The sequence below is a fragment of the Stegostoma tigrinum genome, chromosome 14, assembly GCF_030684315.1.
Source record: "Stegostoma tigrinum isolate sSteTig4 chromosome 14, sSteTig4.hap1, whole genome shotgun sequence".
NCBI lineage: Eukaryota > Metazoa > Chordata > Chondrichthyes > Orectolobiformes > Stegostomatidae > Stegostoma > Stegostoma tigrinum.
Window position 1 is genome coordinate 51877870 of NC_081367.1, and position 26031 is coordinate 51903900.

At 40.5% G+C, this 26031-nt stretch overlaps 1 long non-coding RNA gene across 1 annotated transcript; it reads right to left on the bottom strand.

Annotated features, from left to right (window-relative positions):
- Positions 1-78: 78 nt before the first annotated feature.
- Positions 79-26031, bottom strand: LOC125457537 (uncharacterized). The gene is made up of 6 exons (XR_007248656.2): positions 25738-26031; positions 19069-19178; positions 18754-18841; positions 12820-12933; positions 6805-6888; positions 79-4231 (listed from the first exon to the last, which is right to left on the bottom strand). It is a non-coding gene; the product is annotated as an uncharacterized LOC125457537 (long non-coding RNA).

Here is a 26031-nt window from a genome sequence, read left to right on the forward strand (position 1 = left end):
AATAACTCATTATTCAAGGGTTGCATGAAAGCTTAGTGTCCATCTTTTGGAATTATAATATGCCAATTCAATTACAACAATTTCTTTTATTATCTTTCTAATTTATCTCTTAAATCTGACAGTCAGTCTGCCTGTCAGTGAGTGTGGATGTGACTAAAGATGATTTGGGTTTAAATTATACATATTAGTTAGATTACCTTGTTTGGCTTTGTTCTACTAAAATGGAAATATTAACAGCATAGTTTTTGTTAACAGTAAAAACTTGGTGTTCAAAATCTGTTATTTGTAAAAGTCTAATCAGGAACAAATGGGAAATTTTCAGGATCATTGAATAGTTTAATTTCACAATGTTGTGAATTCCATAATTATTACGGCTGATTCGGTTTGGCTTCTTATCCTTAGTCGTAATTTGGAATTTGGTCCAATCTCTGACTGCCAAAATGAATGAGGTATAAATGGTAAAACTGCACATTTGTATTATCATCAAGTCCCTTTATTTGACCTTGTGACTAATGAGTATTTCTGAAGACGGAGAGTCGACTATAAGGTAGCACATTAATCTATTTATTATGTTGTGTAATTACACTCGTTGTTACATTTATTGCGCACTTTTACACATATTACAGTATAATAATTCATTGTAATCCATTATCCTGCAAGGGTGACAAATCCACCATTATTCGTGTGAAATTATTTCACATAAATCCACATTCAGGTTTATGCAAATCATTTTTGGGAGGAGAGATAGAGAGTGAGCACCAGGAGGCTGCTGGGAAGGTATGTTTTCCCACTTTAAAAAGCTTACCTCAAGTGGGAGCGGCCTTCATTTATTTGGGCAGTGTACCGTTTTGGATACTGTTAGGAGAGATGGCTCACCAAGGGAAGGCAGCAGTAGCCAGTTTCATGGCACCGTGGCTGGCTCTGCTGTACAGAAGGGCAGGAAAAAGAGTGGAAGGGCAATAGTCATTGGGGATTCAATTGTAAGGGGGGTAGATAGGCGGTTCTGTGGTCAAAAACGAGACTCCCGAATAGTATGTTACCTCCCAAGTGCACGGGTCTCAGATCGACAGCAGAACATTCTGCAGGGGGAGGGTGGACAACCAGTTGTCGTGATGCAGAAAGGCATCAATGATATAGGTAGAAAATGGGATGAGGTTCTACAAACAGAATTTGGGGACTTAGGAGCCAAGCCAAAAAGTAGGACCTCAAAGGTAGTAATCTCAGGATTGCTACCAGTGCCATGTGCTAGTTAGAGCAGAAATGAAAGAATAGCCAGGATGAATGCGTGGCTTAAGAGATGATGCAGGAGGGAGCAGCTCAGATTTTTGGGACATTGGGACCGATTCTGGGGAAGGTGGGACTATTACAAATTGGATGGTCGACACCAGGGCCAGACTGGAACCAATGTCCTTGGGGGTGCTTTTGCTAATGCTGTGGGGAAGGGTTTAACCTAATGTGGCAGGGGGATGGGAACCAAATATTAGGCAGGTTATTGGCTAGAAAGGAGGTAGTAACTAACGCCTGTAGGGAACTAGATAATGAAGTCAGCGTGACTAAAGGGAAGGGTAGGCAGGGAGCAGATGATGAACACAAAGGGACAGATAGTCTGAGGTGTATGTGTTTTAGTGTGAGAAGTGTAGTAGATAAGGCAGAAGAATTTAGGGCTTGGATCGGTACCTGGGAGTATGATGTTATTGCTATTACTGAGACTTAGTTGAGGGAAGGGCATGATTGGCAACTAGATGTCACAGGATATCGATGCTTCAGGTGAGGTAGAGAGGAAGGTAAAAAGGGAGGAGGAGTAGCATTACTGGCCAAAAACGATATCACAGCTGTACTGAAGAGGGGCACTATGGAGGACTCGAGCAGTGAGGCAATATGGGCAGAACTCAGAAATAGGAAGGGTGCAGTAACAATGTTGGGGCTGTACCTCAGGCCTTCCAATAGCGAGCGTGAGATATGTAAACAGATTATGGAAAAGTGTAGGAGAAACAGGATGGTGGTAATGGGAGATTTTAATTTTCCCAACATTGACTGGGATTCACTTACGGTAGGAGTCAAGATATAGCAGAATGGAGCATCCAGAAGGATTTTCTAGCGCAGTATGTATGTCATTCAAGTCGGGCAGGGGCCATATTGGACCTGGTGTTGGGGATTGAGCCCGACCAGGTGGTTGAAATTACAGTAGGGGACTACTTTGGAAATAGTGACCACAATTCTGTAAGTTTTACAATACTCGTGGACAAAGATGAGAGTGGTCCAAAAGGAAGAGTTTTAAACTGGGGGAAGGCTAACTATACCAAAATTCGGCAGGATCTGGGGAATGTAGATTGGAAGAAGCTGTTTGAAGGTAAATCCACATTTGATACGTAGGAGGCTTTCAAAGAGAGGTTGATTAGCATGCAGGAGAGACATGTTCCTGTGAAAGTGAGGGATAGAAATGGCAAGACTAGGGAATCATGGATGACAGGTGAAATTTTGAGACTAGCTAAGAGGAAAAAGGAAGCATACATAAGGTCTAGGCAACTGAAGACAGGTGAAGCTTTGGAAGAATATCAGGAATGTAGGACAAACCTGAAACGAGGAATTAAGAGGGCTAAAAGGGGCCATGAGATATCTTTATCAAAAATGGTTAGGGAAGATCCCAAAGCCTTTTATTCATATATAAAGAGTAAAAGGGCTGATGGATAAATTGAAGTCACATGGGGCCCAGGGTGTGCTAGCTAGATGGATAAAAACTGGCTAGGCAACAGGAGACAGAGAGTAGTAGTGGATGGGGGTTTCTCAAATTGGAGACCTGTGACCAGCGGAGTTCCACAGGGATCTGTGCTGGGACCACTGTTGTTTGTGATATACGTAAATGATCTGGAGGAAGGCATAGGTGGTCTGATCAGCAAGTTTGCAGATGACATGAAGATTGGTGGAGTAGCAGATAGTGAAGGGACCTATCAGAGATTACAGAAGAATATAGATAGATTGGAAAGTTGGGCAGATAAATGGCTGATGGAATTCAATTCGGGCAAATGCGAGATGATGCATTTTGGAAGATATCATTCAAGAGCGAACTATACGGTAAATGGAAAAGTCCTGGGGAAAATTGATGTACAGAGAGATCTGCGTGTTTAGGTGCATTGTTTCCTGGAGGTGGCAATGATGGTCAATAGACTGGCCAAGAAGGCATATGGTATGCTTTCCTTCATCAGACAGGGTATTGAGTACAAGAGTTGGCAGGTCATGTTGCAGTTGCATAGGACTTTGGTTCGGCTACATTTGGAGTACTGTGTGCAGTTCTGGTTGCCACATTACCAAAAGGATGTGGATGCTTTGGAGAGGGTGCAGAGGAGGTTCACCAGGATGTTGCCTGGTATGAAGGGTGCTAGCTATGAAGAGAGGTTGAGTAGATTAGGATTATTTTCATTAGAAAGACGGAGATTGAGGGGGGAGGTGATTGAGGTCTACAAAATCATGAGGGGTATAGACAAGGTGGATAGCAAGAAGCTTTTTCCCAGAGTGGGGGACTCAATTACTAGGGGTCATGAGTTCAAAGTGAGAGGAGGAAAGTTTATGGGAGATATGCATGGAAAGTTCTTTACGCAGAGGGTGGTGGGCGCCTGGGACGCGTTGCCAGTGGAGGTGGTAGATACAGACATGATAGTGTCTTTTAAAATGTATCTGGACAGGTACATGGATTGGCAGGAAGCAAAGGGATACAGACCCTTAGAAAACAGATGACAGGTTTAGACAAAGGATCTTGACTGGCGCAGGCTTGGAGGGTTGAAGGGCCTGCTATTGTGCTGTAATTTTCTTTGTTCTTATTAGAAGCGCAAATTCTGTTTCTTGCAAGGCTCCACGGTCAAGAAAAGTATGCGGGGAAGTGTAGAGCTGACTGAAATCTAAGCTCCTAATTACAACTACAAATTTAATTATGCTGGTTAATTCATTATAGTTATTTTAATGCAAATAGCAAGGGATTTTCATCACAAAGTCCAGTAGATTAATATAACTTGTGTGGGTCAGATGGTTGCTTTCATGGTGTTTCGAAGGTTGGGGAAGTTGGTTTAATCTTTTGCAAGGGCTTCCATGATTTTCCGGGGCATCTATGAAATACTGGATGTTCTCCCAGCTGTACTAAGTGTGTATTCTGCCCATCAGATTCTGCTTGTTCCTGTAATAATTCTTGGACATCAAAAGACCCCCAGCCAACATATTGAGCTGTTTCAAACATTGGTGTCTGAAGAGTGAAAGATATAAAGTTATTAACTACTCTTGAAATCTGCCAACAATTACAACAGATTACACACCATGGCCAACTTGTACATTGTTTGTTCTCAGACGCTTGGCGAATACTTTAATAATGAAATATTGATCGTTGTCCCTGATGTGGAAAATTTGGCTAAAGATCTGATGACATTCCTTGTCAACCTTCAATGTAGCAGAAGGACTTCTTCTGTTGGCTATTTGTAATGAAATTATAAACCCACCTGTAAATAATGGATTTATAGTTAATATACCTGGAGTTAAAATGCTGGTCAAAGATGATTTGCATCATCCCCAAGGTCCTTGGAAAGTTAAGCACTGGCACCTGAATAATGCTGAAGCTAGTGGCAATGGCTTAAGAAGAGGCCAAATGCTGGTCAAAGGCAATCCATCACCAACTGACTGCATGTACTTAGGCTGAAGCTGAATGACTAATGGAGGCATGGGCCTTGTTCTCGAGGTACAACATGCTTCACTGTATGGAGAAAATGTTCAGCCCCCATCTGCAGGATATGCCACCATGTCTGCTCAGAGACAGGGACTTTGCCCCTTACGTTACCGATGGGTTTCATTTCACTGTGAGATCTATGCCCAGCCACTGATAGATGTTGGACACAGTGGCTGGTGGATGAAGGAGAACCAGGCTGATAGCAAGCCCAGGAACAACAACAGGCCACCATAGAGTCCAAGGAGCACCTATCTCAGGCAGAGATCACAGACTCATGGCCATTCAGGATACATGAGCGGGATGGGTTTTTTGGATCTGACTCTATTTTCCTAGAGATGAAAGAGGTGCATGTTCAGCACTGTCTCTGTATTGTAAGTCATGGATCAAATGACAGCCAGCAGCTTGAGTGGGACCCAAGGGCTGAAGGGTCATCCTCTGCCTATGGCTGTGAAGGTATCAGTCACTTTGAGCTTTGGTGTTGCTGGTTCCTTCCATGGAGCAACGGGTTACCAGTCTCCTATCCCTCAGTCATGTACCCAAAAACACACCTGGCACTTCAGAGGGACCAGGTGTCTTACCAGTCTGGTTAATGGGGGGCAACGGATACCCACTGTGACCAGGGCTGATTACACCATTGTGCAACCCCTGACTGATTCAGTATCAGTAAAATGCTGCCCATGCTGCGACCATGGCCTGGTGAAGTAGATGAAAGGGCTGTTGAAGAGTCAACGCAGTGTGGAGCTGGAGGAACATAGCAGGTCAGGCAGTGTCAGAGGAACAGGAAATGTTGACTCTGACTCTAGCATCTGCAGTTCTTACGATCTCTGAGGGCTGTTGAAGATGTGATTCTGCTGCTTGGATAGACCTTTCACTCTAGTTCAGACAGAGTGTGTTGCATCATCCTTATGTGTTGCGCTTTACACACTTGGAGCAAGCAATGAGGGGATGTACTGGATGCTGAGGAACTGGGGCAGTGAGAGCAATCTTTCAAGGAGGAGGATGAGGACACTGGGGAGAAGGAAGCTCTCCCTATCTTTGACAGAGCTCAGTTATATCGGGGGCTATAAGCCAAACAGGACTTGAATGACTTATCTCTAAGACTTGAATGACATCTGGTTCCATCAGATCAGAGCTCGATACAGTGGACCATCATGGAGTGTCAGTTAGCCATCAATGCCAGCATTTGCTTTGCATTGTTGTGGGGGGGAGGGGGATGGTGGTGTGGTTGACTTACAAAGCCTGCGCTTTTTATTTGCTGTTAGTGGCTACGGATGAAAAGATCATTGTTGGACTTGTCCAATTGAACAACTGTATCTGATGTTCCCCTACTGGACCATGGGTAAGCAGTGACTAGGGTGAGCCAATTTGGTTATACGTGTAAGAGGCTGTGTGCGACAAGCAGCATGGCTTTGGGAATGCAGTGAAGGGAAATGACGGATTGCCAATGCTTGACTAGGTGCAAAGTAGCTTTTATGAGATGGCTGCAGAGGGCTCCAGGATTACTTGCCACTCAGGGATAACCGCTTAGAGGCAAGTTACTCTGGGAACAGTGGGCAAAAAGATTGACAAGAATTAACATGAGGGCCATGTTAATGACGCAAGGAAGGCAATTAATGAAGTGCAAGAAACAGAGTTGACACGTCAAGTATGATCTTCAGAAATTTTTCACACATTCCAAAGAAGAGGTCATTCCAGACTTGAAGCATTAGCTTTGTTTCTCTCTCCACAGCTACTGCCAGACTTTCTGAGTTTTTGGAGCACTTTCTGTTTTAATTTCAGATTTCCAGCATTCGTGGTACTTAGCTTTTAGGTAATGAGTTAAGATTGAGTAAGAAATCTCAATGGGATGGCAAGAAACGTTCCAAAAACCTTCATGCAACATGCACTTAGTGCAATAAAACATGCGATACACTCCAATAAGTTTCTTTGCATTTCAGACTTAGTAGAATTGGAAGCAATTTGTTTCTGACTAGCTGGCAAGTTCAACTAACAAGCAATAATCAGCTTGTTAAAATAATTATAAATAGATCATTTTTCAAATGCTGGCTACAAATATATGGAGTTCAACACATTAGGGAAAGAATAAATTTTAAAATTACCTGAAATGGGTCATGGGTACAGGTTATATGCACCTCTGTGTAATTGATCTAAACCCGTGAAAACACACGTGAGGCACAGAACAGCTATAACACAAAACAAATGATTCATTTTAAAACAAATTAACCTCACAAAAGGTAAAGATTTTAGGTTAACCAGATAGTACATGTGTTGTGTAGGTTGAATTGGCAGTTAAGAAGGCAAATGCAATGTTAGCATTCATTTGAAGAGGATTAGAATACAGAAATGTTCATGTCCTGTTGAGGCTGTTCAGGACTGGATTTGAAATATTGTGAGCAGTTTTGGGTCGCATATCTGAGGAAGGATATGTTGGCATTGGAGAGGGTCCAGAGGAAGCTCACGAGAATGATCCCAGGGACGAAGGGCTTGTCATGAGGTAGGGTTGAGGATCCTGGGCCAGCATTCAATGGAGTTCAGAAGGATGTGGGGTGTTCTGAATAAAATTTACTGGATATTGAGAGGCCTGGATAGAGTGGATGTGAAGAAGATACTTCCACGAATAGGAGAGATTAGGACCTAAGGCATCACCTCAGAGTAAAGGGACAACCCTTTAGAACTGAGATGAGGAAGAATATTTTCAGACACAGGGTGCTTATTTTTTGGAACGCATTCCCACAAACAAGTGTGGAGGCCAAGTTATTGAGTGCAATTAAGACAGTGATGGATATCTTCATCAGAGATAATGGGAACTGCAGATGCTGGAGAATCCGAGATAACAAAGTGTGGAACTGGATGAACAGTCGGCCAAGCAGCATCTTAGGAGCACAAAAGCTGGAAAAAGGGGGATGAGGAGAGGGTTCTGAAATAAAGAGGGATAGAGGAGAAGATAGGTGGAGAGGAGACAGACAAGTTAAAGGGGCAGGGATGGAGGCAGTAGAGGTGAGTGTAGGTGTGGAGGTAGGGAGGGGATAGGTCAATCAGGGGAGGACGGACAGGTCAAGGGGGCAGGATGAAGTTAGTAGGTAGGGTATGAACGTGTAGCTTGAGGTGGGAGGAGGGGATAGGTGAGAGGAAGAACAGGTTAGTGAGGTGGGGACAAGCTGGGCTGGTTTTGGGATGCAGTCGGGGGAGGGGAGATTTTGAAGCTTGTGAAATCCACATTGATACCATTGGGCTGCAGTGTTCCCGAGCGGAATATGAATTGCTGTTCCTGCAACCTTCGGGTGGCATCATTATGGCACCTCAGGAAAACCAGAATGGACATGTCGTGTAAGGAATGGGAGGGGGAGTTAAAATAGTTCGCGACTGGGAGGTGCATTTGTTTACTGCAGACCGAGCGTAGGTGTTCTGCAAAGCAATCCCCAAATCCCCGCTTGGTTTCCCCAATGTAGAGGAAGCCACAATGGTTACAGCGGATGCAGTACACCACATTGGCAGATGTGCAGGTGAACATCAGCTTGATGTGGAAAGTCTTCTTGGGGCCTGAGATGGTAGTGAGGGAGGAGGTGTCGGGGCATATGTAGCACTTCCTGCGGTTGCAGGGGAAAGTGCTGGGTGCGGTGGGGTTGGAGGGGAGTGTGGAGCAGACAAGGGAATCACAGAGAGAGTGGTCCCTCCTTAAAGCAGATAAGGATGGGGATGGAAAAATGTCTTTGGTAGTGGGGTCAGATTGTAGATGGCTAAAGTGTCGGAGGATGATGCATTGGATCAGGAGGCTGGTGGGGTGGTGCGTGAGGACGAGGGGATTCTCTTTTGGCGGTTATTGCAGGGACCGGGTGTGAGTAATGAATTGTGGGGAATTGCGGGAGACACGGTCAAGGGCATTCTCTACCATTGCAGGGTGGGATGTTGCAGTCCTTGAAGAACGAGGACATCTGGGATGTACGGAAGTGGAATGCCTCATCCTCGGAGCAGATGCGGCGGAGGCAAAGGAATTGAGAATAGGGGATGGAATATTTGCAGGAAGATGGGTGGGAGGAGGTGTATTCTAGGTAGCTGTAGGAGTTGGTGGGCTTGAAATGGATATTGGTTTCTAGGTGGTTGCCTGAGATGGAGACAGAGAGGTCCTGGGAGGCAAGGGATGTATTGGAGATGGTCCAGGTGAATTTGAGGTTGGGGTGGAAGGTGTTGGTGGAATGGATGAACTGTTCAAGCTCCCCGTAGGAGCACGAGGCGGCGCCGATACAGTCATCAATGTAACGGAGGAAGAGGTGGGGTTTGGGGCCAGTGTAGGTGTGGAAGAGGGATTGTTCCATGTAACCTACAAACTTGATTGGTAAGGAGTTCCAGTATTATAGAGAAAAGGCAGGAGAATGGGACTGAGAAACATATCATTGAGAATGGTGGAGCAGACTTGATGGGGCAAAATGGTCTAATTCTGTTCCGGTATCTTATAGTTTTATGTTATCTTAGCAAACTTGTTGATTTATAAACTTTAATAATTACTAAAGTAGTTGTTCCTCAACACTAGAAGGCAATATTAATCTCCTTAAAATTAATCCACTCTGTAGCCTGTTGGATAAAATGCTATGACAAGACAAACATCTATAACATTCATATGAAATTCTGCTATATGCTACTTTCACAGAAGAAATTACATTTTATTTTAGTCATTTCAGACCAATGTGAGATGGTTCAGTACAGTAGCATGTCAACCTTAGCTTCTACATCCAGAACATAAGGCTGTTAACACTTATTACACCAGTGACAGTGTTATTTTCCAGCTTCAGTTACATCCTATGGCACCACATGAAATTATCCACGCAGTGGAGGAAAATCACAGTGTAAATAGGGAAGTGAGGATTAGGGACATGTCCTTGACCAATCAAGATTTTTATTTTCCTTCAACCCACATCACTCACTTTCAATCCAAAAAAGGTGTGAACTTATTGTTCCTCTCCAATGTCTAATTATTGGGCCTTCTGTCTCTAGGAGTCAGTTAGCATTAATCCTAGAATAATGGTAGATGACCCAATATTCTTCCTTTTCAAACTGAATTATATGAAACCTACTCCAAGGTTTAAATTTAAATGAATGGATTCGGGTATTCTTGGGAAAGGCGACTTCAAAATGTATTTATCGTATATAATAGTACAATGTTGCATGATAAAATAAAATGAGTTCTTACAAGAATAATTTTGACAGGGCATTTTAGAAAAACTAAGTGACTGTTAAATTGTGGAAGGAAGAATCTTTAGGTGCACTGAAGTAGGTTACCCACTTGAAAAAGTGATCTACTGTATTGAAAAATATAGCAACTCAGATTTTCCTATTGACAGCCCAGCCATCTGGTCTACCTCTGAAGCAGTGCAGCAAATGACTATGCATATCATGGCTTCAAAAGCTTTAAAGCATTCAGATCTGTTAACACAGTTGTGCAATGGAATCCCAAGCCCATCAGTGGATACAGCTGAGCAGGAATTGTGGGAAAGCTGTATGGCCATTCTCTTCTCTGAAAACATTTGTTTTGCTTGAACCATGTATATGAAGAGTTTACCAATGGTTTCAGATAGTTGTTCTATCAGAGTTTTCTGGACATCAAGTCTTGAAGGTGTTTCTTGTATTAAGAACAAGAAAGCAATTCTTTCAGCTCAATAGAATCCGCAGTAAATTACATCTTCAAATTATGAAAGAGTTGTTTGATATCGATGTAGCTGGTCACAATTGGTGTGTGGCTCTTTCTTGGCTCAGCTGACACCCTGTTGAGACCAGCATCTTGTTCTCTGACCTATGTCAAGTTCATCATTGGTAAATGTCTTCTTAGTTGGAACCTTTCCTCAAATTTCAAGATTTTTAGGGCAAAGCATGCTCTTTTGCTCAGAAGGGATATTTTCTGGTTGTGGATGAGATAAGTAATTTCTGCACACTGATGATCTTTGTGTCTTTGGTGCTAGAGTTGGGACATCTGCTCAGAACTGAACAGGAAATTTGTGTGTGAGAGAGAGGATTTAATCATAATGGCCCAAATAGGTGCCAAAAACATAGGCAGGAAAAAGAAGGCAGCTCCACAAAGTCAGTACAAGGAGCTGGACATTAAATTGAAAAGCAGAGCCTCAAATGTAATAAACTTGATTATTACCTGAACCATTTACAGATGGGCTTTGGGGAAAAAGAGAAATTTTAGAGAGGAAAACTGCTTGGTCACAACACTGGTGTGGGAAAAATGGGTTTGTGGAGACTGGCACATTTCCGTGGAAAGTGTGCTCCATAGCAATGGAACAGTCCTGCACCCGAGCTATGAACCAGGAAAATAGAGAGGATTTTAAACTGAATTGTGGAGGCAAGGGGTCAAATTTTGGAAGAAGTGTTAAATCAAAGAATAGCCTCAGATAAAGAGAAATGAACCCCTAACAGTAAACAGACACTAGGGTGAGGCATAAAGGAAAAAGTGAGAGCTTGTCAGAAAAGAACAGTAATGATGATTGGAGATTTTAATCGACGTATTGATTGGAAATGTCAGATGGGCAAAGATAGCTAGATGAGGAGTTAATAGAATGTTTTCAGGATAGTTTCTTCGAACAGCAAGTTCTAGAGCTGATCAAAGAGCAATTTACAGTAGATCAGGTATTGAGTGAATTGAGAGAATTAATTAATGATCTCAGAGTCAATGAGCTCTTAGATAGCAGCTGACATAATGATTTGAAGCTTCAACTTAAGGCAGAGAGAAGTGGGACCGAGTTTATTTTGAAAAGGGCAACTTTGAAGATATGAAAGATAACTGGTTAAACTGATTTGGCATATTACATTGAAGAATAGGTTAATAAAGATGCAGTGGCAGAAATGTAGGGGATATATACACAATTTGTTGAAGGTGGTAGAACGTTTAGGAAGTAAGTTTAAAAAGGGACTGACCTGGGTTTTGAGGCAGAATACAAAAGGAACAAAATTACTATAAACCCTTTTTTTAAAAAAAACATTCAGACTCATGTCAAGGACTGAATCCATTTCTGTGCATTGTACTTTAGAAGGCAAATTGGGACCTTAAACAGGCTGTGGAAAATATTGATATGAACATCAGAAGGATAAGGGACATTAGTTAGACAAATTGACCACATGGAGAATGTTCTCCACTGAAAAAGGATGCTTAAGGGAAGAGTGGAAGAAGTGTTCAAAATGGGAGTAAATAGACAAAACTGTTCCTTTTGACAGAGAGCACAGATTTAAGGTGATTGACAAGAGAAGGAAAGGTAACATGAGAAAACATTTTTATGACTTAGCAACTAGTTATGATCTGAAATTCATTACTTAAAAGGGTAATGGTGGCAGACTCAACTGTGACTTTCAAAAGGAAATTGATAACTACTTGAGGGAAATCATTTTGTTGGATTACATATAATGTGCAAGGGACTGGGGCTAATTAAATTGACCTTTTGGACAGCTATTCTGGATTGAACAAGATGAATGGCTTTTTGCGGGGCTATAGATATTCTTTGATTTTATGGTTCTCATATCCTATTTCACCTTTGTACAACAAACTTGCCTGATTTACAAACATTAGATGGAGTAAGTATGTGCTTCTTGCTTACCACCATTCAAGTGCTGCAGCCTGAGCTGCCACTGGGGGAAAACAAAGTGCTGGAAATACAGGAAGACAATTACAATTACGAAACAGCTTCATTAATTCCCAAATTCACAGATTCCAGCTCACGCACTGAAACTGCACTTACTTCTACAGGATCTCCCAAAGGCAGGATCAGCACATCAGCATCAATGCTCCACAGGATTGTAAACATTACTCAAAGATTAAGGAAGAGCTGCCCAGTGTGTATTCAAAATAACCAGGGAAAATGCCTGCTTAAAGTTCAAACCTGGAGGGCGGTTACAGCCATTTGAGCTGTGAGGTCAGGCAGGTCAGGGTGGCTGTCATTTTGAGCTGTTCTTTGGGCTTTTCCCCTTACATAAGGGTACAATGAACTGTGGAGTGTTAAGTGCTGCCACTTGGGGAAAATAAACACACCTAAGATAATTCTGATGTTTGAATCTATCTTGCATGTGAGTCGTTCATAAGGTTTTCATAAGCAGAAGAGAAGCAAGGTTGATATTTACAAGTTACTCACTTTTACACCATCAGCCTTTGCAGTACAGTTACCAGCAATATTCTCAGAATTCTCTTTGCTGCATTCAGTTTCCTGAATTGTAAACTTCACTTCATATTTCATTCCAGCCACCACCTGATTAGAAAGATAGTTTTATTAATGCAAAGTTTCAGTGAAATGTATCATAATTGAACGTAATTATCATTACAATGGTCTTCACATTGGCTCCATGTTTAGGTTTTATGGACTCTTTAAAAATACTGCAGAAAATGTGTAAGAAAAAGATATTAAAGTCTGTTTGCAAATTTGACATAAATCAACAGATTGCGAAGGTGACTACCTGGGCCTTTGAAACATCCAAATAATGTGAAGTTGAATTTTCTCAAAACAACAAGCAGATAAAAAGTAGTAGTAGATCCCAGTGCCTAATGATTTTTATTTACAATTTACTGTGGAGATACAAAGCAGGGTATAAGAGCCAGGCAATACGACAATAGTTTTGCAGATAGTGCGCTGGTGTGGCCACAGTACACAGACCTGATGTGGACCAGTTGATAGCCTAAAGCTCTACTCACAGATTAAGTGCAATATCTGTTAACTACTGAAGGCAGCAGAACTTCACAGCTTAATATCTTTGATCTTTGGCTGGAAAGTCTATTCTACATTAATCCTATTACAAGCCTTTTTAACCCTCGTAGGATGAGTTATGCTATCTATACTCAGTGCCACCTACAACTTTGCAGATTCCAACAATTATGCTGGGCTTGGGAAGAACATCAAGATACGTTAGTATTCTAAAGCATCTAGGCAACAGTAGGTAGTTTCGCTAAAATTTTCATACCAAAAGGCCCAATTTATTATGAAGATGAAACTATTAAATGGTTCTTTTTGTTTTAAAGAAATGAAGAGTGATCATTAAGCCATGTTAATGGTTAGTCTTGACTCTGGATTGAGTTGATCTCTCCTGCTCAGCTGGGAAATAAAGTGTTCTAGAAGATGATTAGAATAAGATCTCTCAGAAATACAGAAAGAAAATACATTAATAGTTGACATGCTTGCAAAGAAAGATCTAACTTGATAACTGAACTTGAAAACAATGTCATGCTGAAAGTAATTAGTATAGTTGCTCTCGGTATTAAACTTTGCCATAGCAAGAGCAATTATTCCAGGTACTTCAGAGTGGTCCAGCTGATGTATTGGACATCCAGGACAAGAAGATCCTGACCTAGTCCCTGTGTAGCAATGACACAGACAATTAGTGTACAGCCTAACAGATCAAATCATATATAATGAAAACAACAATTAGTCTGTACCATAAAATCATAGAATGTTATGTAGTCCATCACCCCCATACTGGTTTCCTGAAAGAGCTCTTCACTTTTCTTATTTCTCTCTCTTTCCCATGCAACTTGCAAATTGTTATTTATAAAACATTATCGATTTTATTTTTAAATCCTATTATGGATTTGCTTCATCATTGTCTGTGGTAAGCTGTTCCACGTTCTTAACAAAATTGGAAGACCAAAATATGCTCCAAACCATTCCCTTTGTATTTAATATAACATCCATAGATAACAAGTAGTTCTGTGGTGTATTATTTCTGTTCTATAATTAGGTCAGTTAGTTTGGCTTAATTTCTAGAATTCTCCTTGCTGTGTTAGAAGGGTCTGAGCTCTGTTCACTCTGCACAATTTCAGCAAAATGGATAGAGTTTCCACCAGTTTCCATGAGTTATGAAGCACAATCTCAGCAGAGTCCGTTGGGCCAACACGAAAGGTTTATGAATCTGAAGTGTGGCTTACATCCTAAAACATTTTTAATTTAAAGAACTAAGAGACAGAGATAGTTTCAGAATAAAGCATCCATTTAAGCAGGAATTTATTTTGATTTTGAATTCTCTATCCCAGAGATTTGGGAGGCTATGCCATTAAACATAATCAAGACTGAGATAGAACCAACAGTTTGAGGGTAATCAAATGTGAGGCTGGATGAACACAGCAGGCCAAGCAGCATCTCAGGAGCACAAAAGCTGACGTTTCGGGCCTAGACCCTTCATCAGACACTCTCTGATGAAGGGTCTAGGCCCGAAACGTCAGCTTTTGTGCTCCTGAGATGCTGCTTGGCCTGCTGTGTTCATCCAGCCTCACATTTGATTATCTTGGAATCTCCAGCATCTGCAGTTCCCATTATCTCCAACAGTTTGAGGGAACAGGCAAAAAAAAGTGAAGTTAAAGGTTAGATTATATCATCCATGAACTTATTGAATGGCAGAGCAAGCTTAAGGAATCAAATGGCCTTTTCCTCCTATTTGTTGTTTTGTCCTAGGTTTCCTTACAAACACACAAAAAAAAAGCTGAAATAGGCCACTCAGTCCTTCAAGCCTGCTGTACTATTATCATTCAATAAAATCATGGCAGATCTGCTTAAGTTCTAAATTACAAATTCCCAGCTATCCTGATACCTTTGATTCCCTTAACAGGAAAGAATTATTCAATGAACCTGCCTCAACAACTTTCTAAAGTAACGATTTCCACAGACACACAGACCTCTGACAAAGAAAAAAAATTCCTCATCACTGTCCTAAAAGGATGGTCCTTAATTATAAAACTGTGACCCCTAGCTCTGGACTCCAGGGAACATCCTTCACACATCTACCATGTCATGACCCTTCAGGATCTTACAAACTTAAAAAAATCACCCTTACTTTTCTGAACTCCACAAGGCCATAAGATAGAGGAACAGAATTAGGCCATTTGGTCCATCAAGCCTGCTCTGCCATTAGATAATGGCTCATATGTTTCTCAATCTCATTCTCCTGCCTTCTCCCCATAGCTCTTGATCCTCTTAATAATCAAGAACCTGTCTGTCTTAAGTACAGTCAATGACTTGGTCTCCACATTATTCTCTGGCTGTGAGTTTCACAGATTACCAACTTTCTGAAATTCCTTCCCATTTCATTTCTAAAGGGCTAAACCTTCACTCTGAGTTTGTTCCTCGGGCCCCTACTGATGGAAACATCTTCCCCACGTCCACGCTATCCAGGGCTGTCAGTATTCTATAAGCTTCAATCAGATTCCCACTCATCCTTCTAAATTCCAATGAAAAGTGACTCAGCATCCTCAACTGCTCTTCTTACGACAAGCCTTTCATCTCCATTCTGCTTTAGATACAGGACCCAAAACAGGCAAAAGTAATCCAAATGCCTTGTACAGTCTCTGCTGTTGTGGTTGTAGCCTTCTTGAAATGAATCTGACATTGCACTTACCTCCCTAACTGCCAACTGAACCTGCTTGTTAATTTTTTCAGAATCCTGAACAAGGACTCCTAAATCCCTTTGTGTTTCAGATTTCCAAAGCCCTTCCCCATTTTGAAAATAGTCTACACCTCTTTTCTTCCTACATTATATTCCATCTGCCACTTCTTTGCCCACTCTGCTAGCCTGTCCAAGTCCTCTTCAGTCTCCCCACTTCCTCAACACTTTCCATCCATCCACTTATCTTTGAATCATCTGCAAAGTGAGCAGAAATGCCCTCAGTTTCTTCATCCAGATTGTTATTGTATAATGTAAATAGTTGCGGTCCCAGCAAACGTCCCTGCGGAATTCCACTACTGAGTGAAAACAAGCCAGATAGTCCAAATTATTTCTTATAAAACAATCTGCTCGTTCCAGATTACAACCTAGTAAAACTCTTCTGAACAATGCCCAATGTATTTACGTTCTTAAATAAGGAAGCCAAAACTTTACACAGTATTCGATATGTGGTCTCACTAATACTCGGTAGAACTGAAGAATAATGTTGTTTCTTTTATTTTCAATTCCTCGCATAAAAAAAAGCTAGCAACCCACAAACTTTTATCTTTGTGTCATTAACATGCTTAACCACCATGCCTTCAATCTTTTCATCTCAGTCATTGAATTAAATTGTAAAATTTTGAGTGCACAGCACTCTGCAGGTCCTCAATTTTCACAAGCTGCCAATTATGAATCAGACTCATTTATATACATATTTTGTTTTCTGCCAGCCAGACAGCCAACTTTCTATCTATGATAGCATGTTAGCCTCAGTGCCATGAGCTCTTACTTTATGCAACAATGTTTTACGTGGAACTGTGTCGAATGCCTTCGGGAAATCACAATAAAATCCAGAGTTCATGTTGTTTGAGATGTGGCTCAATTTCCAGCATGCTATTCCAATGAGTCATAATGGCTGGCCCAAAGCTTCCTATTTCTGCCTCGATCCTTTCTTGAATAAAAGGTTATATTTACTATTTTTCAGTCCAAAGGAACCTTTCTAGAACCTAATGAATTTTGGAAAATTAACACCAACATATCTGCTACCTCATTAGCCACCTCTGTTAAGTCCCAAGGATAAAGTCCATCTGGACCCAGAGACTTATTAACCTCCAGCTCCATCAGTTTGCAAATGAGTATGATTTCATCAAGTTCTTCTTGTTATGTTTCACTGGCATAACTTGCTAGAAATCAAGCTCTGCTATTCCCAAAGACATTACAAAAGTTAGAAATTCCCAATTTGGCTACCAATCAAACTGAAGTTGATAGAAAGCATGGATCAGGTTTCTGTACTGCACGCTAATTACTTATTTAACATAAGTGGACTCTAGTTACAGGTAAACACTTAGAAAGCATCAGGACATAACACCACGAATTAGAAGTCTAATCCCGTAATAAACTTTACTTTACATACAGACAGACAAATGAGCAGAGAAATTAGGTTATTAGGCTGGAGGGAAAAAACTGGGAAGACAGGTTAGTAGTGTTTGTTCCTTGGTTTTATGACTGAGCTGAGCTCCATGATTCTTCTGCTGGCACTCATCATTGTCTTTCTCAGTTTGCTTCCACTGGTTAGTAAGAGGCACAAAGTAGCTGATTCCCTTATGAAAAATCTTTGACTTTTCAGTTAATATTCACCATTTACAAAGTTTTTACAGGGATAGAAAATGGTTTCTTCAGATTTCAAGTAAGTTTTGACAGTCAACGAGAAAATGCTGCTGAGCTAGGGTCTCTCTCTCTCAGTAATTGTTCCCAGCTCCAAGCTGCTCAGTTGTTTGAGAACTATTCTCACAGTATTGGTAGACAAATGGTCTCTGTCATTGATAACTGGTCACTAGTACATAAACCAATCAACCTCTTGTTGTCAACCAAAGCTGTATCAGTACACTCCTTGCCTTCAAATCAACAGCAATCCAATCTTCAATTTACTGCTTGCTCATACAATTGTTTACATGATGTCTGCAGTGGGAGCAAGCTTATTGGATTTCAAAATATACAGCCACTCTTTTAAATACTGATTTTAAAGCAGCTCTTTTTCATTACAGCCCGTGGTGGTTTTAAAAGGAAAATAAAATAACACAGTCCTCACACTCTCTTTCTTTAACTTACAAATTTGTTGGTATTATTGAGATGTTTTGTGTACCCTCTACAGTGACAGAAGCATAGCATTTATGCATTACATCCACCTTTCTTTTATTATGTACTATTAACTTTCTATCCTTATACTAGAACACCAACACTCATTTAACATCTTTTTCCTCTTTAGATTCCTATAGGAACCCTTACTGTCTTTTTTTTATATTCCTAGCTTCCTCTTATGCTCTAATTTATTAATCCTGATTAATGTTCTAGTTATTCTTTGTTCTTTGCAGCCTGATCAATCATCTGATCTGCACTTATCTGTTGCTGTGAGTCCTGGAGGAATACTCTGTCACTTAGCTAGACTACTGCTTGCAAGACAGTCAGCCTGAAAATGATTGCTCAGAATGCGTGATCGTCTGAGGGCAGGACAGAAAGTTCATCCTCACCCAAAGTATTCCAATGTAGCCCTAAAGATGCATTTAGATCATTCTAACACATGAACCATCAATTGTGCACCTGAAAATGAGATGTAACTCATACTTAAACAGTACGCTATAATTGCATTTATTAGGTTATCCGACCTGAATTTAATGTGCAATTGTATTCAGTCGCTTCAGCAATTCTTCTGACGTTATCGATGAACATTTTCAACTGACAGTGACCCATAGTCTAAAAACAAATATCAGAATGAAGAAAAAGGTTACAACTTACATATAAGGAATCAATCAGACATCAAAGTCTTTATTTTGATTAAACCCTATATCCATGCCATCATGCTGATGTGTAACCTATATCTCAAGATTTTTTTGAATGAGATATATATTAATCACACAATTTTGGGATCATTACAAATGTTTGTTGTTGGAGTTTTCAGATTTGATAATCAGAAAACTTACAGTTGCTGCATGTGGTTTGACATTGCATTCTTTCCAGATTGTTTCATTTCCAACAGGACAATCTGTTCCTGGGTAAAATATTCAATAGCATATAGTTTTCCTTGTAATTCCTGTGAATAACAGATTTCTGTCAGCAAGAATTCTTGATGCTTCAGTTTAAACAATGAAATTGAATTCATATAGAACCTGTCTGTAACATTTTGAGTTCATCAAGATTTGAAAACATTGATAAAAACTTACTCTAACTTGTTATTTAATATACTCAGCATTAGGACTGTCAAAGTAATAGAAATTATAGAGCAAACTATACAGTGTTCTGTTTAAAGTATTCAAATGTGATGTGTAAAGATTGTAAATATTTTAATTATTGGGACAATCTGTATAATGTAGAATGGAGTAGAAAAGACAGTAAGCCAGGATGTCTTGTTTCACATCGAGACAGTGAGGCCCAGATTTACTTACTGGATAAAAGGTATAAATGTATTCACACTTGTAAGCAATGAGCAGAGTAGTTATGCTAACAATGGGTAAACTATTAGCGTCCTTGTCTTACAGGAATGTTAGGCTTTCTAAATGGTTATATTTAAAGTGCCTGTTTAACTGGAAATTAATAGAAGTTGAGAGCTGGAAAGACAGCTATTTCATTTTTCTAACATTAGACAAGACATATAGATTCATGTTGCTTTATCCTGTGCTTTAAGCCAATATTGTTACTTGCATTTTGAGATACCAGTCTGGAGTGTCTCTGGGATGTCGGTGCATGTACAGTATCCCTGAAGATGTTTGCTCCTTACTTCTACCTATAAGAAAAGCTCTTCAACTCCTCAGATATTGCAACAACCCTTTATTTACATACGTATAAAACAGGTTATCAAATAAAGATCTATCACAGAGTCTAAGCCCTCTCTCTTGTGATTGTTCTAGACTGTTACTGCTAGTTTACTAATGTCTGAATCATGTGATCAGTTTCATTTTCATGGTGTAATGACATTACACAATTGCCATTGGGATAGGCTTGTGAGAGGAGAACATATTATAAATGGCTGTTGCAGGATTGATTAAGAGGATTTCTTATGTTATCCCTGCATCTGTTAGACATGTCAGTTTGTGAGGATCTATGAAAGAGAACAAAGAGTTAGACGCAGTCAGCAGAAATTACATTGGAACTTGCATTTGGATTGAAGAAACCAGGGCCAGAAGATTTGCAATGAGGCTTGAAGATTCAACTAGCTTTGGCTAGCAGAAGCTATCTCCAGCATAACCCTCACAGTGAAAGTTAGTTTACGAGTTCGAAATTGCAGGGCTGTAATAAAGAAAAGAAAGCAGGCCAATACTCACTTAAGGAACATGGCATAATTATGGAGGGGATTTTCAGTCATTTAAATGTTAAGTAGGAAAGATTTTTATAGCCTTGTAGCTATTTACAGCATAGATGGAAGCCATTCAGCACATCATGTCCACATTAATCCACAAAGAATAATTAGACTAATACCATTTTCCAACTCTTGGTGCACAGTCCTGAAGCTATAGCAATATAACTGAATATCTAAATACTGCCTAAATGTTAGGCAAGTCTCTGAATCAAACACTCCTTCAAGCAGCAAATCTCCCACCAGCCTCTAGGAGAAAACATTTTTTCCTCCTCAACTCTCCTCTTGGCCCTCTACTTCTTTGCTAAAATCTATGTTTCCTGGTTGTTGACCCTTCTACTAAATGAAAAGTGTCTTCCTGACTAACATCTCTGTGACCCTCACAATATAACACACCTCATTCAGGTTCCCTCACAACCTTCACTGCTCCATGCCTCAGCTAATAAAGACAAATATTCCATATGCTGCCTTAGCCAGCTCCAGGGATTTATGGATACGCACACCATGAACCCTCTAACCTTAGGGTCTTGTCAGTCAGTGCAATATTTTGCTTTGTTAACACTCTCCAAGTGCAATACCTCACGTTTTTCTAGGCTGCATGCTATTTGCCACCGTCCTGCCCACTTGACGAGTCATGGATGTCCTCCTGTAGTTTAAGGTTAATCCCCGACTACTTACCATCCTGAAAGCATTTGTGTCAGCCCATTTCATTTAAGTCCAAATTATTAATGTGCACCATAAGCAGCAGGGGCCCGAACACTATGCCTTGCAGAACTCTAATTAAAACAGACTTCCAATCATAAAAACATATTTCAACAGTCAACTTGTGCTTCTTGACTCTCTTCAAATTTTGGATCCAGCATGCCACTTTGCTATGGACCCAATGGACTCTTACTTTCATGACCAATTAGTCATGATGGATCTCAACATAAGCCTTACTAAAATCCATGTAGACCATATCAAATACATTACCTTCATCAACCCTGCTGGTTACCTCCTCAAATGTTTGTTTAAAGTTGCCACAAATGACCTTTCTGTAACAAATCCATGCTGGCTATCCTTATTAATCCATGCTTCTCCAGGTGGAGATATAATTTGTCCTCCGAATTCTTTCTAAATTTCCCCACTGAACCAGGCCTGTAATTTCCTGGTTTATCCCTTCCTAATAATGGGATGACATTCACAGTCCTCCAACCTCTGGCAGCTCACCTGAAAGAACTTGAAAATTACTATCAAGGCCCCTGAAATGTCCTTCCCTGCCTCATTCACTAGCCTGGATTACACCTCAACCAAGGCCAATGGATTTATCCATCTGTAATGCTGCTAAATTCACCTGTATCACCTCTCTTTTTGTTAGTTTCTTCTTTTATATAATAGTGCTCTGTCCTGATGCCCATACCTGTGTTGGCCTTATCCATTGTGAAAACTGATGTAAACTGTTCATTGGGGACCATCTTCTCAGTCCTCATACAGATTCCCTCTATGGTCCCTAATGAGCTCTTTTCCTGACTATTTTCTTGCTGTTTGTATTTTTTAAAATTTCCTTGGCCTTCCTTTTATTCAAGCCACCACTGCTTTCTCATGACTCGGTTAGATTTCCTAGTTTTCTTTCTATGTTCCCCTCTGTACTTTTTATACCCCTCCAGGGACTCAGCCACATGGAGACTTTACTTTCGTAGCCTTCTTCATCCCTTGATATCCAGGGTTATCTGGTCTTGGCCCCACCCTGTGTCTTTACAGGAGCATATTTGCCCTGTAGCCTCACTATTTCCTCCTGAAGTGCCTCCCACTGCTCTGACACAGTTTCACCTGCCATAGCGACTCCCATTCCATTTCAGCCAAATCCTATCTTAGTAAACTTAGCCTTCACCTGGTTTTGAACTTTTTTTCCTGGCTTATCATTGTCCTTTTCCATAACTGTTCTAAATCTAACAGCGTTATGGTCACTATTTCCAAAATACTCCTCTATTTGTATGCCTTTCACATGCCAGGATTCATTACTTCATAGAATCCCTCGAGTGTGGTACCGGGCCATTCAGCCCATTGTGTCCACACTAATCTTCTGAAGAACTTCCCACCCAGACCCACCGCATCCATGTAACCCTGCATTTTCCATGGCTAACCCACCCAAATTACACATCCCTGGACACCACGGGCATTGTCAATCTGCCTAACCTGCACATTTTCGGGCTATGGGAGGAAACCAGAGCACCCAAAGGAAACCCACACAGACATGGAGAGAATGTGCAAGTTCCACATAGGCAGTTGCCTAAGGGTGGAATCAAACCTGGATTCCTGGTGTTGTCAGGCAGCAGTGCTAACCACTGAACCACTGTGCCAACAGTCACAAAGAAAATAGGAAACTATAATATGGGAATAAATTAAACAAGCAAACCATTTGACGCTAAAGGAGTATTTTAGTGGAATTTGGACCATTTGAATGAGAAACAACAGCATGAACATCTCGATGTACTGAGAGGTGGGGTACAATTTGGAGGAAATATTAGTATTTTTTTAAAATCCATTTACGGGATGTGGACATCACTGGTTGAGCCAGAATTTATTGCTAATCCCTAATTGTCCTTGAGAAAGTGGTGGGGAGCTGCCATCTTGAATTGTTGCAGTCCATTTGGCGTACAGAGACCCGTAAAGCATTAGGGAGGGAGTTCCAGGATTTTGACCCTGCAACGCTGAAGGAATGGCGACATATTTAAAGGTCAGAATGATGAATATCTGTCCATGTACAAGTACATATAAGTGCTGTTACAATCCCAACTGATGTTATCACTGGATAAATCAGGCCCAAACTGAAATCCAGCTTGACAGATCAAATTTTATTTTTTCTGGGTGTGCCAAGGCTGTCTGTCACAAATGCAAGTGTGTAATGCTGCTAGTTTGGTTTTAAAATACATCAAATGTTCATTACAAAAACATAGAAGATGAAATAGAATCAAACAAGTTATTTACACATAATGTAAATTTAAAGATTTCAACACACATGGTAAAATACGATCCTGTTAATTCCATTGATACTCCTTTGAAGAATTTACACCCGGGAAAAATCTTTTTCTGTCAACTCTATAAGGATTGAGTTAGCAGTAGATTCAACTGCCAGTCTTGAGAATCTGGTGGCCTTTTCCTGGAGACTCTGTACAACTGAGCTTAGATTTTCTTTGCTCCAAATGACCCTTCATTGTCTAAAACCTGTCCCACCTAGTGCACATTCTGTGTCCTTGTCGCACTTAATGCATTCTCCAAGTGTTGCTCAACGTGGAGGAAAACTGATTCAGCAGCTGAGGACCATGGCAGTTGTGTAGGTGGTAATCATTAGGATGCTTCCGTGCCCATATTTGATCTGATGTCAAGGGGCTTTGTAATCCAGAATAAATGTCCGTGACTCCCAGGGCAACTTCCTTCCAACTGCATACTACTGTGCCACCATCTCTAACATGTCTGCTCTACCGATTAGGCACAACATGATGATAGTTGTGTGTCAGATGTGTCTGTAACAAAAAAGCGCAGTTTTTAAAATGACTATGTCAGCTTGTTGTTGAACTTCTCCATGGGATAGTTCTCCCAATTTTGGCACATGTTATTAAGGAGGACACTGCAGGATTGACAGGGCCATGCGTGCCATTACTATTTTGGATATTCTGCTTGATGCCATCTGGACTGTCTGTTTGATATTCTTTTGACAGACTTTGCAGCAATTAGGTCCAACCATGTGGCTTACTAGGTCATTTCAGTGGGTATGTAAAAGGTGACCACGTAGGTTTTGCTGGCTTCTGATGCTCGGGTTAAATATGAACATAAAGACCAGGAACAGAAAGTTAATTCAAAAACTTGTCCCTTCAAGGTTGTTCTGCCATTCAATAAGATCATGCCTGATCTGATTTTAACTTCAACTCTATTCCTGCATAACCCCCATTAATCTTTCATCCCATTGGTAAACACTTTAAAAATATTACAAAGTTCTGCATCTACTGGCTTGTTGAAGAAGAAATTCCAAAAACACTCACCCCTCTGAGAGAGAACATTTTTCATCTCTGTCTGACATCAGTACAACTGGCAGCAAAAGGCCAGTTTATAACAAGGAATTCCAAGTTAATTGCAGTTAGGCAGGCTCCATCAATTTCTGCTATCGAGCCTGCCTTGGACTCCTGACTGCCGTGACACAAATATCAAAAAGTTTCTTAGATTAGGTCATTTTCATTTCCCTTCCTCTACAGGTATATGTCTTCCATGTGTAGAGGAATCACTAAAATGACAGGGAAATATGATAGAGCATATGTGAGACCATGATAGGATGGTAAGACCAATATGGGATGAAATTAGCTCCAAATTCATTCAGGTTAAGCTGATGAACTAACGTAATTTGAACTGAAAACCTAGGCCATTTCAGATTACCTCAAGCTGGTCTATTCATAGTTATTTTTATAGGAAAGTAGGTATTTTGGAAGTGCTTCCGAGGACTGATTGGAGGGCATTGTGACAGAGAGACTAAGGCTATCAAGACATGTATTCTGTCTTTTAAATATACATTGTGCTTGCGCAGCAGTAGAAAGGACACCAGCATATGGAAAAGTAAGGGGGTTAGCCAGAGATGGACTTGAAAGTACATTTTAAGGAGGAGCTTTGAGAGCAGGAGACTGCACTGACGTGGAAGACATTGCAATGGATTGAGGCTGGTGGCACAGTTTTGCTGCCTATTGTCCCCAAATCAAATCTAAGTATATTATTCTTGCAAGTCAGATTGCAATATTTACACCAGATGACAATGATTTTTTGTCTGTTTCTTTCTTCACAGTATAATAAACCATCAAATTGAAACTGCTTTAAGCTAACTTTCAGAACTTGAATTCAATAAGTAGTTATGGATCACTGAATAGTGAGTCAGTGATGCAGTATGGTGATCCAATATGGAGATATAATACATTGGACACCATTTTGGTGAAGCATAGAGGTGCTTTGTACTGGTGTGGTACATTTGAGTTCTAATACACTGTGTATAGCTCTGTAAAATATGTTTGTCCATATTATTTCCACAAGCAAATTCCTGATTTCAGCTACTATCTGGTGAAAGTATTGACCAGAAGCAAAGCAATGGGAAGATGTACGTGATGAATCTTCTCCAGGTGATCTATCAAAGAAACGAAAACCTGACAACATACATATATAGGCTCAAAATATTCTCCAAAAGGAAAAGAAAACACACTTAGATGTCATAACACAAGGAGAAATATTACTATGAACTGTATACAAATATTACACAACCTTGAAGTAAAAAAAATTTACTTACCTTTGCTCTAGCCCTGAAGACATAGTGAAGAGCAAATTTATAGCCACTTTTCAGGTTGGCATTTAATTTGCGAAGAGAGAAATCTACACCAGCTAGAACATCTGGGTTATCACATGGGATGGGCTCGTGTAAATTATCTGGAAGTGATTTAGCTGTAGCTACTGGTGGATATAAAGTATTTAAACATAACAGCTGAATGGAAAAGGAAGCAATGCGTAACAGTTCCATACTGGTTCGTCAATATAAAAGCTACACAGCCTCCAATTAGATATGAGCACTGAAGAGAATGTTAAA